This window comes from Halyomorpha halys, unplaced genomic scaffold (genome assembly GCF_000696795.3).
Source record: "Halyomorpha halys isolate HHAL.00 unplaced genomic scaffold, Hhal_1.1 Scaffold358.1, whole genome shotgun sequence".
In the NCBI taxonomy this organism is placed as follows: domain Eukaryota; kingdom Metazoa; phylum Arthropoda; class Insecta; order Hemiptera; family Pentatomidae; genus Halyomorpha; species Halyomorpha halys.
Window position 1 is genome coordinate 478,022 of NW_027105142.1, and position 16,415 is coordinate 494,436.

The following is a 16,415-nucleotide window of genomic DNA, read 5'->3' on the forward strand; positions in this document are numbered from 1 at the left end:
AGGTTAGCAATAATTAACAAAGAGACAGAAATCAATTTATTGAACTATTAAATTCCATTTCTAACCTCAAATTTACATATGGAATAGAATATAATAACATCAGATTTTGGGACATTAATATAATAAGAAATGAATTTGGAAACCTTTGTACAACAATGTAAAAATCATGTATTAAACTATTATAGTAATCACGATATAAATAAAACTATGAATACAGTTAATAATTTAAATCAGTAGAGCAATAAAACTGACAAGTGAGCAACATTTACCTAAAATTAAAACAAAAGTTTTTAAAATATTATTGGAAAATCAGTACCCGCTTAATTTGATAAAAAAGTAATGCAAGCAAATTATACACATATATTAGATTAGTATCAGTAATAGATTTAAAAATATTAATGTAATCAATAACAAACAACCAATAGGGTATTTCACGACATAGAAAAAAAAAAATCAGAAAACCAATCGTATAAGTTTTAACTAATATAGATACAGGACTAATGTTTAATTTTAGTGTTTAAAACTAAGATTTTTAATCTGTGAACCAACAGAAGGAAAACGCCATGGTTTTTAGCCGCCATCTTGCTTTCACATATGACGTCATTTATACATAAACAAACAACACTGATTTAGCTATTCACACTTTTAAGATGTTCCAAATTATTACGTATTTTACTGTTACAGATTTTTTTTTTTCAAAAATAACCGTGGAACATTGTTCCATGAAATCAGAAAACAAAGTACAAATTCGCTAAGAATCGATGCTTTAATGTTCACAATTTTTTTTGCAACGAAACCGGGTTTCTGTTCTGCAGAGTTCAAAAAAGTTATAACATAGGTGTAAGTATACTCTAAACTGCAGTTTTATTTTTTCTAAACATCAAAATCATTACTTTTTGAGTTAATTTAAGTAGTCTTGCAGTATAAATATAACTAAAAATAAACTTAGAATTAGTATCTTGCATTATACTTACATCGATGTGATCTTCAAAAAAATATAATCTATTATTCGATAATAATTTTGGATCACTCTTGCCATATTTGACATATGTTTCTAGCTATTTCATTCTATATATTAGCATTTTTGCAATTAGGTACTGGACAAGAACGATAAGGAATAGATAATTGCTTGAATATCAAAGAAAACTAAATAACTTATATCAAAATGAGTTCATAAAAAAAAAAAAACAATGGCTTGCTTTTTTGAGAGTAATCTGTAGTCTGAGACTAAACAGTGATTTTCAAATAATAAATAAAAAATCAAGGGGATTGTTATTACCAAAAATGTGATACAAGACACTTTCCAAAAATGTTTTCATTGCTACATTTTTCTCAGATAATATTCGACATAAAGATAATATAACATATGTTTTGAGTAGAAAAATGAATAATAATGAATCTATAGATATAAATTTTAGTAATGTCGATACACCTGTTACATTTGACCCAATAAGTAAATTCTATAGCATTGCTCATTTTAATGTGTTGACAAAAATTCCATTTTTTGTATACATTGTTTACATAAATGTAAAAGTTAGAAATTTGGAAAAACAATAACCGATTAATAAATTATAAAATTTATAGACCTACAATAAAGATAAAATCAATGTACTAAATAAAACTAATGAAAAAATAATTTTATTCTGGGACACTTGTCCCCAGAGAATAAATATATGGTTTACATATTATGATTATTTCTCTGGCCAACATTTAAAAAGTTTTCAGTAAGCACAATTAAATTACATTAAGATCTTAGTTTATTTACTATTTATAATGGTAATCAATATATGCCTATTTATATTGTTCACAATGATGCGGAGGTTTGGTCATGTGGTAGAATGGAGAGAATGGAATGGATGAGGATTGGCAAATGGAGAGAATGGATGAGGATTGGCAAATGGAGAGAATGGATGAGGATTGGCAAATGGAGAGAATGGATGAGGATTGGCAAATGGAGAGAATGGATGAGGATTGGCAAATGGAGAGAATGGGTGAGGATTGGCGAATGGAAATTGGAAGATAATTCCACAAGGAGGTTGCACAAATGACACAGAATTTGGAGAAGAAAGTGGTTCTACATGAGCACATATATAAATCAATCCGTTTGGGATTTGGTATTTAATGAATGGATGCACGAAGAGTGAGGAAATCGAGGATGTAGGTAGGTTTTTGGTATTTTAAGAAATCGAAATAGAAAAACAACAAGGAAATTGGATAGAACAACTTCAACTCGGTGTACCAACGTACTTAATATTGTATATAAATTAAATTGTAAAAAAAAAATATTAATTCTACGACCGTATATACCGGACCAACTAAAGAAAAAAAACAGAATTAGACAACACAAGAATAATTATACCTCTAAAACTATAAAATATAATTTTTCAACAGGTTAATCTACCTGTAGTATCAATTGAAATCATTATTTTGACTTTGAAAAACCTAAAATAATAAAAGCAGTATAATGATAATAATATATACAAATGTAAAGTAATAGAATCAATTTATATTACCGCAAATTTTAATATTATATATAAATGGAAATATCATTGACAAACTAAAAATATAGAATGATACGAATTAAAAATTTTAAACCTAATAAATTTAACTATACGTATTAAAATCTACGATATGAAATTATAGTTAATAAATAATATTGGCAATACAGAATATTAGATAGGGGATTTTGAATTAGAAGGTCCCCTGGATTATCTGTTACAGGTTCTTGTGATCACAGTCATTTTGATTAACCTTTAATAACCTCCTCTACTATAGAGGTTTGGGCCTGGGAGCATGTATTTTAGTGTACTAAAAAATACTGGATGAAATTTTAACCGAAACGTTAATTATTACAATTAATGAAGTGGTTTTGCCTTTAAAATTAACAAATTTAATTTCACGTATAAAAAATTTTTATGTTAAGATATTTAAGTAATTACTTCTAGTGTAGTCATATAAAGTTCAGTGTCATTCAATGAAAAAAAAGTGTTTTACGCAATGGTTTTACTTTTTGTTGGAATGCTGAATACTAATACTACAAATACTTCAAAGTAAATTAAGCTTTGCTTATTAGAAATAATTAGCCGTTTTGGATTATTAACAGTAATAAATAATAAAAAGGTATAAATATTAACTATGAAAGAATCTGATAATTAACAGAGGGAGAAAAATGAAAAACAGAGATAGCCAAATATGATCGATCTCTCTCGATCGCAAAATATTGAATCCCTGGCAGGATAAAAGATCCATTAATAAAACCAAAACACACCGATAAGGATATGAAAACCTAACACATTGAAGGGTCTGGTATCCACTTTATAGAGCCTATTTCTCTATTATATGCTGCAATAATTTGCTGCCACCTAGGCAGTTAATTGATATCCCATATCAGTTCTATGCTGTCCTGTCAAATAAAATACTTTCTCTCTTAACACCAGACTGAGTTTTTCGTTGCTTAATGTGGAGAACTGTTGTATCTAGTTATTTCGGTGGTATAGAAGCAAGGATCGAATTAGCATGCTAAGATACAATCTAAAATGCCTTCCTTATAACTGATAGCTATTAATCTTTGAACTCGTAATTTTCTCAGGTTGGTAGATCTTACAGTGGCTGATATCGCATACAGTAGCTTTGAGATAGCGACATTGTAAATCACTTTTGGTACTTTAGATCTAAACTCCCATTTCAGCATGGCTTCGTAAGTTTGTTTATTAACTTATATACAATGTCATCAATATGAGTCTTACAATATAATTTTCTTTCGAAATTTAGTCCTAAGAGAAATTGAATATACTTAGAAAGAAAGTCTAGTTAGTCTGCTCGTCGTTTTGGAAGTTTGACTGAAGAATTATTTTTTGTTACTAATGACTTACTTTAAGTCTTAGAGTTGCCGCGATGTGACACAAAACGTATGATTTTTTTTTTTTTTTTACTATTTGTTTCATAACAGTAACTAGAATAATGAAACTTATGAGGAAATAAAGGCGAGATCAAGGGCGGGAAATGCTTGTTATTTTTCAATCTTGAAATCGCTCTTTGTCCAAAAACTTAAAAGTTAGAATTTACAAAACTATTATCCTTCTCACTATTCTATAGAGGTGCGAAACGTGGCCTCTTTTCCAATGAGAAGAACAACGTCTTAAGGTTTCAGAAAATAAATTATTAAGTAACATATTCAGACAGAAAAATAGTGAGTTAAAGAATTTAGAAGGCTACACAATGCTAAATTGAAGGAACTGCACCTGGTAAATATTCAGCCTAAAGCATGCATCTGTAAGGTCATGGGAATTAGTAACGAATGGATCCCTAAAATATTAATAAACACTGAACCGAGGGGTACAGCGAAACATAGATGGGAGGATTGCGTTATGTCTGATTTAGTAGATTTATATTTGAAGGGGCGTCACTGAGCATATGCATTGAATGATTGATGGTATCGGCATCGAACCTTCGGGTCCGCTAAGCCGCTTATTATGCTTGATTTTGCTTATTATGATTATGCTTATTATGCACAACAGCTTTTGGTTGTGTGTCCATAAATAATCTGCAGGGTAACGTAATAATATAACATCGTTGGATCTTCCTGGATTTGTTACAGTTGAAGGTATCGGGGAATCAAAAATAGGTGGAAACGAACCCGCTAAGTTAAAATTAGCTTACAGATAACACAAAGCCGCACACGTGCTGACATTTGTCCCCCTGACGTTTTCGATGCCATGGATCAGATAAACCTAATTTCGCTGCACGTCTTTGACGACATGCACACTGGGACTATTCACTATGCACTACCCGCCCACGTCACCCCTTTTATGTGCTTGAACCTATTCCCTTAATGAATAAATAGTTTTTGCAGCCAAATGCCATTTTCAGAAGGCATTGAATCGCCCCTTTGACAGGCACATCAACCAAAAGCAGTTCCTGCACTATTATCAGTACGCAATCCCAATTTCAATATATAATAAGAAATAAACTAATTATAGTATATCAATCATAATAAAAATATCCATTTAGCCTCAACATGTTTATTTTCATATTACTCTACTCCTACGTTTCGGTCATTCTCAAAGATAGCTTATTTCAAAGCTATAATATTGTTAAAAAGTTGCAGGCTATTCTGGCTTTAACAAATTATATTTTAGTTTATCAACTTATTTATAAATATTTCTAATATTATTCAGTTGATAATTTCTATAATTACTCACTTTATCCTTGTTGATTGGTCATTATAGTAAATTACTTGTATAAGTAATAGGTTGATAGACTAAAATAGAATTTGGCAAAGGCAGAATAGCAATAACATTGTAGCTATGATATTTAAAACAAGTTAACCTTGAGAATGTCCGAAACGTAGGAGAGGAGTCGTAAGAATTTATATCATAATTGATATACACAACAGTCTCAATCAAGAATTCAAATTATAAAATTATATTATTTATATCTGTATGTATGTATATATACATATTTCCATGTGTTCAAAATGTTGATGTAACACTGACCTCTGCAACAAAGAAATTTATTGAAATAATTAAGTACTGTAAGATTAAAACAAACTATATCCACTTATAGGCAAAATCTTGGTAAACCTATCTGATCTAATGGACTCTGCGCTTTCTTGTTTTAAGGTGTAGTTTATTTAGATGAAAACATGAAAAAAATATGTGATAGGTAAATGAGAATTTATTTCCCCTGTTACCTAATATATTAACGGAGACATTCCATATATGGTTAAATGAAATAGTACCAAATGACGAAACCTTTCTTTAAGGTAATTCAGCTTTCTTATGTTTTGAAGTGAAGATGGCCGGGAGTGAGGCACGACTGGTGACGTTTCGATCTGAATTTCAGGGCTTCATGAAGGCTGAAAAACAAACCGAGATAACAACCTTGATTCAGAGACCATTAATAGATCTGTTTTTCTATTATAGTAATTAGACACAATGAATTAAAGCACTCTTCCTTATTTTAATATTCTTTATTTAATACATCATAATCGACGTTTCGGGGCTCTCACCCCATAATTATCGAAACTTGGATTATGATGTATTAAAAAAGGAAATTAAAATTATATTAAACCCTCCAATCCCACATCACCACCCTTGAAGATTGGTGCCAAAACTGGAGGATTAAAATTAATTCCAATAAATCACATTTACACTTCGTCGTAAACCCATGACTTCTTGCCCTACAGTATCCTTTAATAATACCCCTCTTATTCCTGTCGAACAGATCCGTTACTTAGGACTACATCTGGCCAAACGACTGACATGGAATCCTCATACAAGACTAAAAAGACAAGAAACTGATCGTCGATTCCGACTATTGCAACATTTACTAGACAAACGGTCTAAATTGCCAACCCCTAGGCCTATCTGGATATACGGAGTTGAGCTTTGGAGCCCCACTAAACCATTAAATTCCTCCCGAATCCAATCCTTACAGTCCAAAATCCTTCGTTAAATCCTTAATGCTCCTTACTTTGTCACAAATCAAGTCATCCATCAGGACCTCAATGTTCCATATGTTGCCGATTTGCCCAGAACCAGATACCATTCCTCCCATGATAAACTTCTCAACCACCCAAATCCACTTGTTTCTAACCTGGCTTCTCCTTCATTACCTAATATTCCTCCTTGGCGTCTGAAAAGAAAATGGCTTCGAGATCTTCTCCTCTAGAAATGTTATTGGAGTTCTATCAGTGGGTAGATTTTCCACATGTTTGTATCATGTCACTATGTCACCTACAGCAAATTTACTTGTTGTATATATTTCTATACAGTTGTAAATAACAATAAATAAATTATTAAAAAAAAAAAAGAAAAAACAAATCATATTAATATAAGAGTGCTTTCATCCACTTTATCTGATTACATTGATGGAACTCATCCAGTAGAACATATAACATTAATATATGTTTTTTATTTTTATTATGTGTATTCTATTGCTCATCATTGAAATTTTCATTCACACCTTTCATTATGTTTGATTCTTTATATTTACTTGAACACTGTCTGTTTTTTTCTTTATTATCATTTTTTTAAAAATCTCACCTCTACAATATTATATATTATCTTAGATTAGTATCAATCAACTACTACCAACTTAATTTATTGTTATGTGTGTGTCCTTTTTTTTTTCCTTTCTTTTTTTTATGGTCTCTGAATTCAGTTTGTTATCTCGATTTGTTTTTCAGCCCTGATGAAGGCTTGAAATTCAGGTCGAAACGTCGTCACAAAAAAATAAGTTGTGTATTTTAGCTGGTCGCACTCCCTACCTTCTTCACCTCAAAACTTAGATAAGCTGAGTTTTCTTAAAGAATGGGTTTGTCAATTGGTACTATTTCTTTTAACCATATAATAGAAGCGTGTAAGGAGTACCTCCATATTTATATATTAGGTAACACGGAAAAAAATTCTCAATCTCCTATCACATTTTTTTTTTGCATGTTTCCATCTAAATTTAAACCCCTTTTTAATTTATTACTTATTACCCCTTAAAAAAGAGCTCACAAAATCCATCAGAGCAGATAGCTTACCAGGATTTTGCCATTTTATTACCACATTATTACCAGGATTTTAATCCTACAGTACTAAATTTCTCTGTAACAGAGCGTTTTGAATACACGTTGATATAACTCTGACCTCTGTGTATTTTTGCTGACCACACCTTCTTCCATATTCTTCTCATATTTATCTACGGCCAACTATCAAAACCTCATTATTTAAGTTTTCTTTGATGACGGCATCCACTGACATTGAAGGAAACAAAATTTTTTAAGGTGTTCTTGGTCTTGTTTTGATAAAAGTTGTAAGCGTTGGATACAGCACTAACTAAATAAATTTATTTTATTGAAGAAATGCTACACTACACCAAAGAATTTACTTTGGAAAGCATTGTAATCAATTTTAAAATGGTTATATTTTCATATAAATAATTTATTCATTTATACAAATGTAATAAAATTTACTTGTAAAAAATAAATCTTAATTTTTAAATAAAATAATCTAAATTAAGTCTTAAACATTCTTTATTATTACTTTGAATGTCCGACGTTTCGGCCAACATGGCCATTCTCACATTTAGATAATTGACTATATTATGAGGATTATATTCAATAATAATAAATAATTATGAGTTTTTATGAAAATGAGCGTTTGTAAAAAAAAAAATTACCAAACAGTTCGGAAATGGATATTCTAACAATGAAGAATGTTTTTAAAAAAACAGATTATTTATTGACAATGTAACAATTGTTGTTACTTTGTTTAAAGACGTAATCATTTTTAGCTAAGTGTCTAAGTATTTTATTACTGCTTGTTTTCACTCAATATTATCATGGAAACGATTTTTTTTTATATATTAATTGTAGTTATACATCATTTAACATTTGTTGTGTCAAGGGAATCAAGGATAGACGTAGATGGTAATTTTGTTAACGAATTCAATCTGGAACGAATTAAGTTGATGTCGAGTTGGCCAACATACTGATGTCATGCCCCAAAACTTCTCTAACCTCTACCCCCACAGAATAATAAACACCTCCTAATTGATTTTTTGACGTTTTAATGATAATTTACCCTCACATCAGAAGTTTAGCGGGTTAAGCCATGATATAATCTGAAAGATGAACCCACAAAGGAGAGGCAAGGTTAGGTAGTCACTGATTTTAAAATATTAGATACATGTCCCGCCGTTCGGTCCAATTATAAGCTTGTAAAAAATAATTGTGTTATATTACTGTACTCAGTTTTGTATGGATTTACAGGATTAACTTTATATATAACTTTTATTAACTAGAAGTTGCACTAATAAAGTAGGCTAAAATTTATTTTTTCGAAAAAAAAAGGCAGATTCAACTATAAATTTTTTTTTATATTTAAATTTATTTTATATAAATACATAATAGAAATATTTTGGACAAACAGATTTAAGTAGAGTAAAACTTTTTTTTATTTAGGGATAAAGAAAGATGATATTCGTTTTGGGCAATCCAAGAAATCCCTTATTACCATTTTTTTTTTATAAAGCGAACTTCAACGCGACTTAGGCAGAGCTTAGAAGTAGTAATTTACCCTAAGAAAAAAAAAAAAAAAATGAAATAAAAAACTGGACTTACCGTAAACAAATTAGAATTGGAGATATAAAATAAGACGGTCGAGGAATCTGTCTTTATTGGAAAATTTAATACCAGTGACACAGTTGAGAGAGAAGCGCTGATCTTCCAGAATCCCACTTTTTCCTCTACAAGTAGGGGGATAAGCTGGATTCCAAGTTCATCTGAATGTAATTATTGCAAATAGGAATGATTGTGTTTAAGGTGTTATTTTACTTTTTAAATAAATAACAATTTTTATCCATTTTAGTCTCGAAACAATTTTTTTTCCATTATAACTCCGACGTTTCGGCCAATTCGGCCATCCTCAAGGACAATCTATCACAAACAGCTTATATTACACATATGGATTTTAACAATTCCAAACAAATAACAATATTATTTATAAATTATTATACCATAATACAATTTTAGAACTAAATCATTTAAAAAACAACTTCATGCAGGCTATTCTGCCCAGGTCATTAATATCAGTCCACAAATCACCCTATGAGTCATTAAAACATTAGGAAACATATAAATTTGTAAATAAGAAATTCTTAGATCATGTCTAATTACCTAATTAGTCAAATGTTCAAATTAAATTAAGAATTAATTGATCACAACAATATCTGTAACCTTCCCTTCACTCAGGTAAAGCATTTAACTTATTTTTTACAACTATGTTTTGGTTAAATTTCCTCTTTATTTTATTTTTAAAATTCATATCAAGGTTTATTATAATTATCATATTACTTTTATTCCATATTTTCATACAGTAAAAGTGTTATTTTACTTTAAGTTCAATTTTAACAGAAGATTCGAAACAAACTATAATCATGTGGCTAAAAAAAGACTCTCGCTAGCGAGCTTTGACCAGGAGCAGTCATTCTGTCTGCTCTCCTATTCAGTAAAAAAAACCATGAGTGAGTAAAAGCATTTCCAAGTAGCTCTCCGGTAGCAGAAGAGAGGGTGGATGGAGGGACATGGAGGAGAAGAAAATGGAAGCATGAGAGCAAGTCGGCTTCCTTCTATAAATGATTCCCACCATCAAAATAATCATCATCGTCATCAATCTGCAGTTTTCATAGCTTCCCAATCAAAATTAATTAATACACCTTAACCATAAATATTTTGTTTCGGCCACCCTTCATACCCTGTAGCTAAATAGATTTAGTATTTAACATTCAACATTATTTGTTGTTCAACCAACCTCTACATACAATTCTGGACCTGGAGCTCCTTCTTTCCGCTATCATTCATCTTCTCCAGGGTCTCACTGCGCGCAATGGTATTGGAACTACGCGTGTCCACCAAGCATTTCACTGCTCCTCTCGCTCGTATGATAGGCAGGCCGCCGTGCTCTCCTCTGACACTGTTGCTCAACAACGTGCGGCCGCCCCTCCGCGGATACGCCCTTTAGATCTCTTCCTTCGTCCTGCCAGCCGCCTCAGACCTTCTCCACATGTTCCTCCTGTTCTGCTGTCTGTCATTAATTCCGACATAGTTTTCTTCTGCTTCAACATCTTAGGCCTCAGACGTGTCGGTATTATGACTTTCAGATGGTTCTGACCTCCGAGAAATTCTTCTCCTCCTCACACGCTGGGCATTCACCTCCATCGCTTCTACCTGGTTCGATTTGTGTCTTTTGTTCGATTTGCACTATACTCTATAAGTTCTTGAGCACATTCCATAAACGTGCGGTCTCTCGGCATTCCCTCCTTCTTTTGCCCAACTGAATCTTCAGTACCATGTGTAGGAATTGCATCCGACCCTGTACTTGGATTGTCTCCATCATCTCGCTGAATTAGTCTGCGATTCTGTTATAGTGTGCCAGGAGTTCTGCGGCATACTGCCAACTCGATTGTTTCGGCTTTTTCGTTTCTCTGATTATCGTGAATATTTCCCCCTCTGGGGTCTACCGTCCTCCTCCGATTGCTTTCTTCAATTTTTATTTGATGACCCTCCAGGGGGTCTCCTCATCCGCCTGAATCTGGTTAAGATACTTCTTTTTACTCGGCAGACCACTGCTGCTTTCAGTGCTTTTGCATCCTTGCTGTCCAGTAGATTCTTCGACGACTTCGTTTCTATTTGGCGATCGGCCCCTTTTAAAAAATGATTTGATTTTCCAGTCTCTCCGGTAAATTTCATTATTCTAGTTAACTAGAAACCTGGGTGGTTGCCGTACGAACCTTAATCCATTCTAGTGTCGTGGCATAAACTTGCGCTAAAGAGACTTCTGTTGGTGGCTGCATCTCTTCCAGTGGTGGGTTCCCTGCAGATAAAGGTTGGTTGAATGCAGCTTGAGGATGGTGGTTTTGGTTCAAACCCTCCAGGTTCAGAACTGCTGCTCTAACTATTCCGTTACTGGCCATAATCCTAAGAGAAGAATGAAAAAAAAAATTTTTTTTAGGCTGAAAATTACTCCGGTATCTAAAGTTTCTGTGATTTGGCACCAGTTATCTTTTACTGAAGTGAAAACTAAAAATAATAGGAGAGAGAGGAGTGCGAAATGAAACGCTTGAAGTAAACACAAAGAATGATTTTATTTGGGTCGGTACCTCTATATATACATCTCAATCAGTTGATCTAGTCAATCACCTTTGTTAGCTGACATCTCGCTCAACTTTACGCATATATATATACTTCGTCTTGAAAATAGTACTACAATGGGATGGAAATCAGTCAAGGAAACATTTTAGACTCTCAAATAACATTTTACGATTTATTCTATCATCTCCCTAATGGACATCGGAGCTCTGTTAGTAAAAAGGTGTGTTTGAAGTGTTGCTGAGAAAATTGAATAAATTGGAGGAATGAATATGGACTCTGACTACGAAACACGTCATGAACAGGTCAGTATTGCCTGACACTGTTGGAAATAAAATTATAAAAAATAAAAATCACATAGTTTGACATAAGTAAAATGTGTATTAAATATAAGGATATTCAATATAAATCATGAAAATATAACCGGAGAAACAAAATACTAATATAATAATCGAAATATGATTATAGATTACCCTAATAAACAATTATCATTTAGAACCAAATATAGAAAAATCAATCAACAAAATCTAGATAGATAAAAACACTTACTGTCTCGTTTGAATACATATATAAACATAAATCAGAAATAAATAATAAATAATATGAAGAATAAATTTTGATTAGTATAAATGAATTACGGATTTCGATCATCATCGAAACGAGACACAAAAAGAGAACTGTAGAATTCAATCTTTTTTCTTATTTAATAGTATTATCACAGAATGTTATTTATGTTGTAGCGTAGCTCATATAGTATGCTAATAAAATATCTATATGGTACGTTAAATTCCTAAATGTTTACTTGGGGAAAAAAAAGATACAATTTGAATAACCTTGGATTGGATTTCTTTTCCGGAATATCGAAATTTACAATTCAAATACAATTAATTATGATAAGGAATGAGGACGTTCTTTCTACTACAAAAAAAAAAATATCAATCATAAGAAATAAAAGCTCAGAAATGTAATAAAAATAACAAATATAACATGCATATAATAAATAAATTTTTCAACCAAATGAAACGTTTCTCGTAATGAATTTAAGAGACAGTTCACTCTTCTGCTATAGAGGCCAAGATGGCTTCCCAAGCCTACTGTTTCATATAGCAGCCACTAGATGGCAGTATCTTGAATTCTATTAAAATGTGAGGGGAGGCTTCCTCAAACATTAGGATATGTTGATGTATCTGTTTAAACTGTTAGTATGAGATGTACCGTATTTCGTAACATTTTATTTTCCGTCCTGAAAATGTCTGAATTATTGAAAAGTTGAATTACTGAAAGGTTTTTCTGTTGTTTAGATACTCAAGTATTTTTTTATGGAGTCTTCGAACTGTATTCTAACTGTCAATTTATTCCTCTTATTAATGTAATAATATTGTAATAACTTATTATACCAAAGCATATAATGTATTCATTATTTTTTCATCTTTTTAGGTAAAGGTAATCGTTACTATCCATCTTATGGTGTGAGCTCTGATTGCGAAGAAGAAGTCAACGCTCAGGTTTACCAACATACCTACCAGCAGCCAGGAGTTCTGTCTGGCACTCCAACCTCTGAAGCCAGTGACGCTACTCTTACTGATTCTGAATTGGCCCTTGCAAGAGATTCTACTCTGCTTGTACACAACGGTAAGTAACAGCCACATTGATAGCTATGTCCAGTGAATCATTATAATAAAAATTGTGAATAATTTTCAGCCGTAGTTAGAAAATCTTGGCATTGCTAAAATAGGCGACTGGAGAGGTTAGAATTTCAACCTTTCACAGAGATGTGAGGCAGTATTTGTTGAGAAAAAATGTGACAGTCAATTTTACCGAAAAAAAGTTACGTTCAGTCTGACGCATACCCTCGTAAAAAATATTAAATTTCGTTTTCTATTACTTTTCGACAAGCTACACTGTTCACACACATACCATTTTGCAAGACTAGGTTATTTCGCTTCAATGGACCTCAAAACGTGTATTTCCGTTGAAAAATCCAATTTGAAAGTTTACACGATGGTAATACTTCCCCTTACTACATATTCCATAGATCGGTTAGTGAAATTAAAAATGAAAATAATGAATGGGAAACCTTAATAATGCATTAAAATATGTACTCCAATATTGGTCCAATTTTTCAAGTCACAAAATATAACGGACTTCCTTGTTCACATACATTCCAAGTTTTCCAGATTCCATCAGAACTTACCCAACCGTCCTAATCCTCGGTTTCAGTCACTATCCAACTTCACTCATCCCTATAATCCTTCTCCAAGATTAAAGTGGAAGTTGCTTCGAAGGCTGCCTCTTTTTTAAAATTCTACTTCGGAAAACCTGATAGTGAGCAGGTTCTAAATTCTGACTTTCCTGCCCTCTTTCGATATATGTGAAGCATTCAAAGAAGTAGATATGAGAGTCCTAATTCCATCCATACAAGATAAGAGTGGCCTTATGCCCTGACCAAATGTGAATTCTGTATATTGAGTGTGGGTTTAACGTGGATTGGGTAACGATTTAATAGAGAACATGGATTTCCGTAAATTTTAACAATAAGCTGGCAAAACCTGAAGAATCTTGTGCGTATCATCAAAAATAAAAATAAAAAAAACTACGTTCAGTGTAACCTGAACATTAGTTTCATTTAAGGCAGATGATATATGGCGCGTCTGGCTAACTAAAAAGAAAATTTTTACAATTTGAATCGCTTTTGAAAAAAAAATTGAAAAATCACCTCGAACAATATTAGTTTCAAATCATCATGAACGGGTAATTTTTTGGATATTCTGAAATAAATCGTTTTGGAAACAGTATTACCAAGTATATCAGTTATATACTATCTCATAACAGGAAAACCTATTTTAACATTTTTATAAACAAATATTTCAGGCAACAATAATCGAAATTAATCCCTTCATGTAGGAAAGAAACGGAATTTGAAGGGAATAAGTAAATAGAAAAAACATTTAAAAATGAATAATATTTAAATATAATAAAAAAAAAAAAAAAAAAAAAAGGAACTCTTACTTGTATTAATTTATGGATACACTGCTTCCTATAAACTTTCAAAGTTTTCTTTCACTTTTAAATTTGATAGGAAGCATAGTAAATATTTTCTGACTGAAATAATAAGGTATAAGTATACTGAATAAGATTTAGTATGATACACACTATATGATAAATTAGTTATTGTTGATATTCGAAAAAAAAACTTGTATTTTTTCATTAAATTACTGAATCATAATTAAGAGCGAAATTTCCATTCAATGTTGTTTTAATTAAAAACAATTATTCACAGCTAACTTTTCCCGCATTCCTACTTGACACTGAAGACCAGTTGAGCCATATTGAACTGATGGGGTTGAGGGAGCTTATTAGAAACTCTGAGTCAATTTCAAACGTTTCAGGAGACTACACAGACGGGGGTCCATAATCATTCTAAAACTCGTAAATTTTTATTCCAGTATATTAAAAAAACGAAAAACAATTAAAGCTGCACCGCTTGAAACCATGAAGGAGAGAGATGGGGAGAGGAGAGAGAGAGAGGAGAGAGAGAGAGAGGAGAGAGAGAGAGAGAGAGAGAGAGAGAGAGAGAGAGATTTTATTGTTCTTTATTTCAAATTCATTATTTATGTTTATTTATTAATTCTAACTTTACATCTATTAGATAATGTTTTTAAAACTAAAGAATTACGATAATGCCATCCATTTTCTTTCACCCTTCGTTCGCAAACCTTGGTCATGTAGTCCCTCAGTTGACTACAATAACGTCCCACTTATCCCCAGGTAACAGATCCCATATTCCCGACCCCTTCCTACTTAACAAGCATCTTACTTGTAACTACAGGGATCTGCATACAAGACTAAAAGAAAAATACAAAGCTTATAAATTCCTACTACTGTAATATTTATTTGACAGACTCTGTAACTTCCAATAAAAAATGCAAACATTATTACAAAAAGCTCATTTATAATAACATTATCATGCGTATTTGAAGATGCAGGTTTCTTCACCACCCAAAAACCAATACCAAAACTTTTAGAATTCTTACTATGATTTTTACATTTATTTACCTATGAATGGAAAATATAATAAGGCATAGTAATGATTAAAATATTATCTGAATTTTGACCACATAGAATTTGTTGACAAATCTTGATAGTAATTTATGTAATAATAAAAAACAGTAATGCGATCGTGAAATATTTTCAATTATATTTTTTGACAAAAATACACGTTTTGAGGTTCAATTTGAGTCCAAATAACCAAGTATTGTTTGCATAATAGTTTTTGTGTCAGTGTGTGAACAGCATACCTCAAAAACGAAAAGAAGTACGAAACTGAAATCGCTATTTAGGGCAATTATATGTCTGAATGATACAGTAACGTTTTCGATAAAATCGAGTTACGTTTTCAAGGGAAGGGTATGGTTAGGACGTTAAAAAATGTTTTCGGTAAAATTGACATACCGAATCACCACTTTATAGATTTGATTTTGCACATTTTGTTTTATATCGGAGACATCCGAGGCTGCACGAATCTACCAATTCTTCTTATTCGAACTCATTATCATATATTGTTAAACTGTTGTATAATTCGCAGGGAAATTAATATTTGTTATTCCACCTCGATAAACTCTAAAATACAAATTTGTATAGCAATAGAAAAAACAAATTATTGTTAGAAATTTTCGCTTTCCAGAATGATAAGTAAAAGTTTTAGAGTTTAAAATGTTTAATTCTTCAGAATTTCTATTTTTATCTTCCATTTCTTCATAAAGGATTCGGAGAACTG

The 16,415-nt window shown here is 31.7% G+C and overlaps 1 long non-coding RNA gene across 1 annotated transcript in view; it reads left to right on the forward strand.

Annotated features, from left to right (window-relative positions):
• The window catches only part of LOC136796098 (uncharacterized), a 315,918-nt gene extending 302,652 nt beyond the window's left edge, over positions 1-13,266 (forward strand). Inside the window, exon 4 of the long non-coding RNA XR_010843798.1 lies at positions 13,076-13,266. This is a non-coding gene — a long non-coding RNA (uncharacterized lncRNA). The remainder of the gene's footprint in view (positions 1-13,075) is intronic.
• Positions 13,267-16,415: the final 3,149 nt, after the last annotated feature.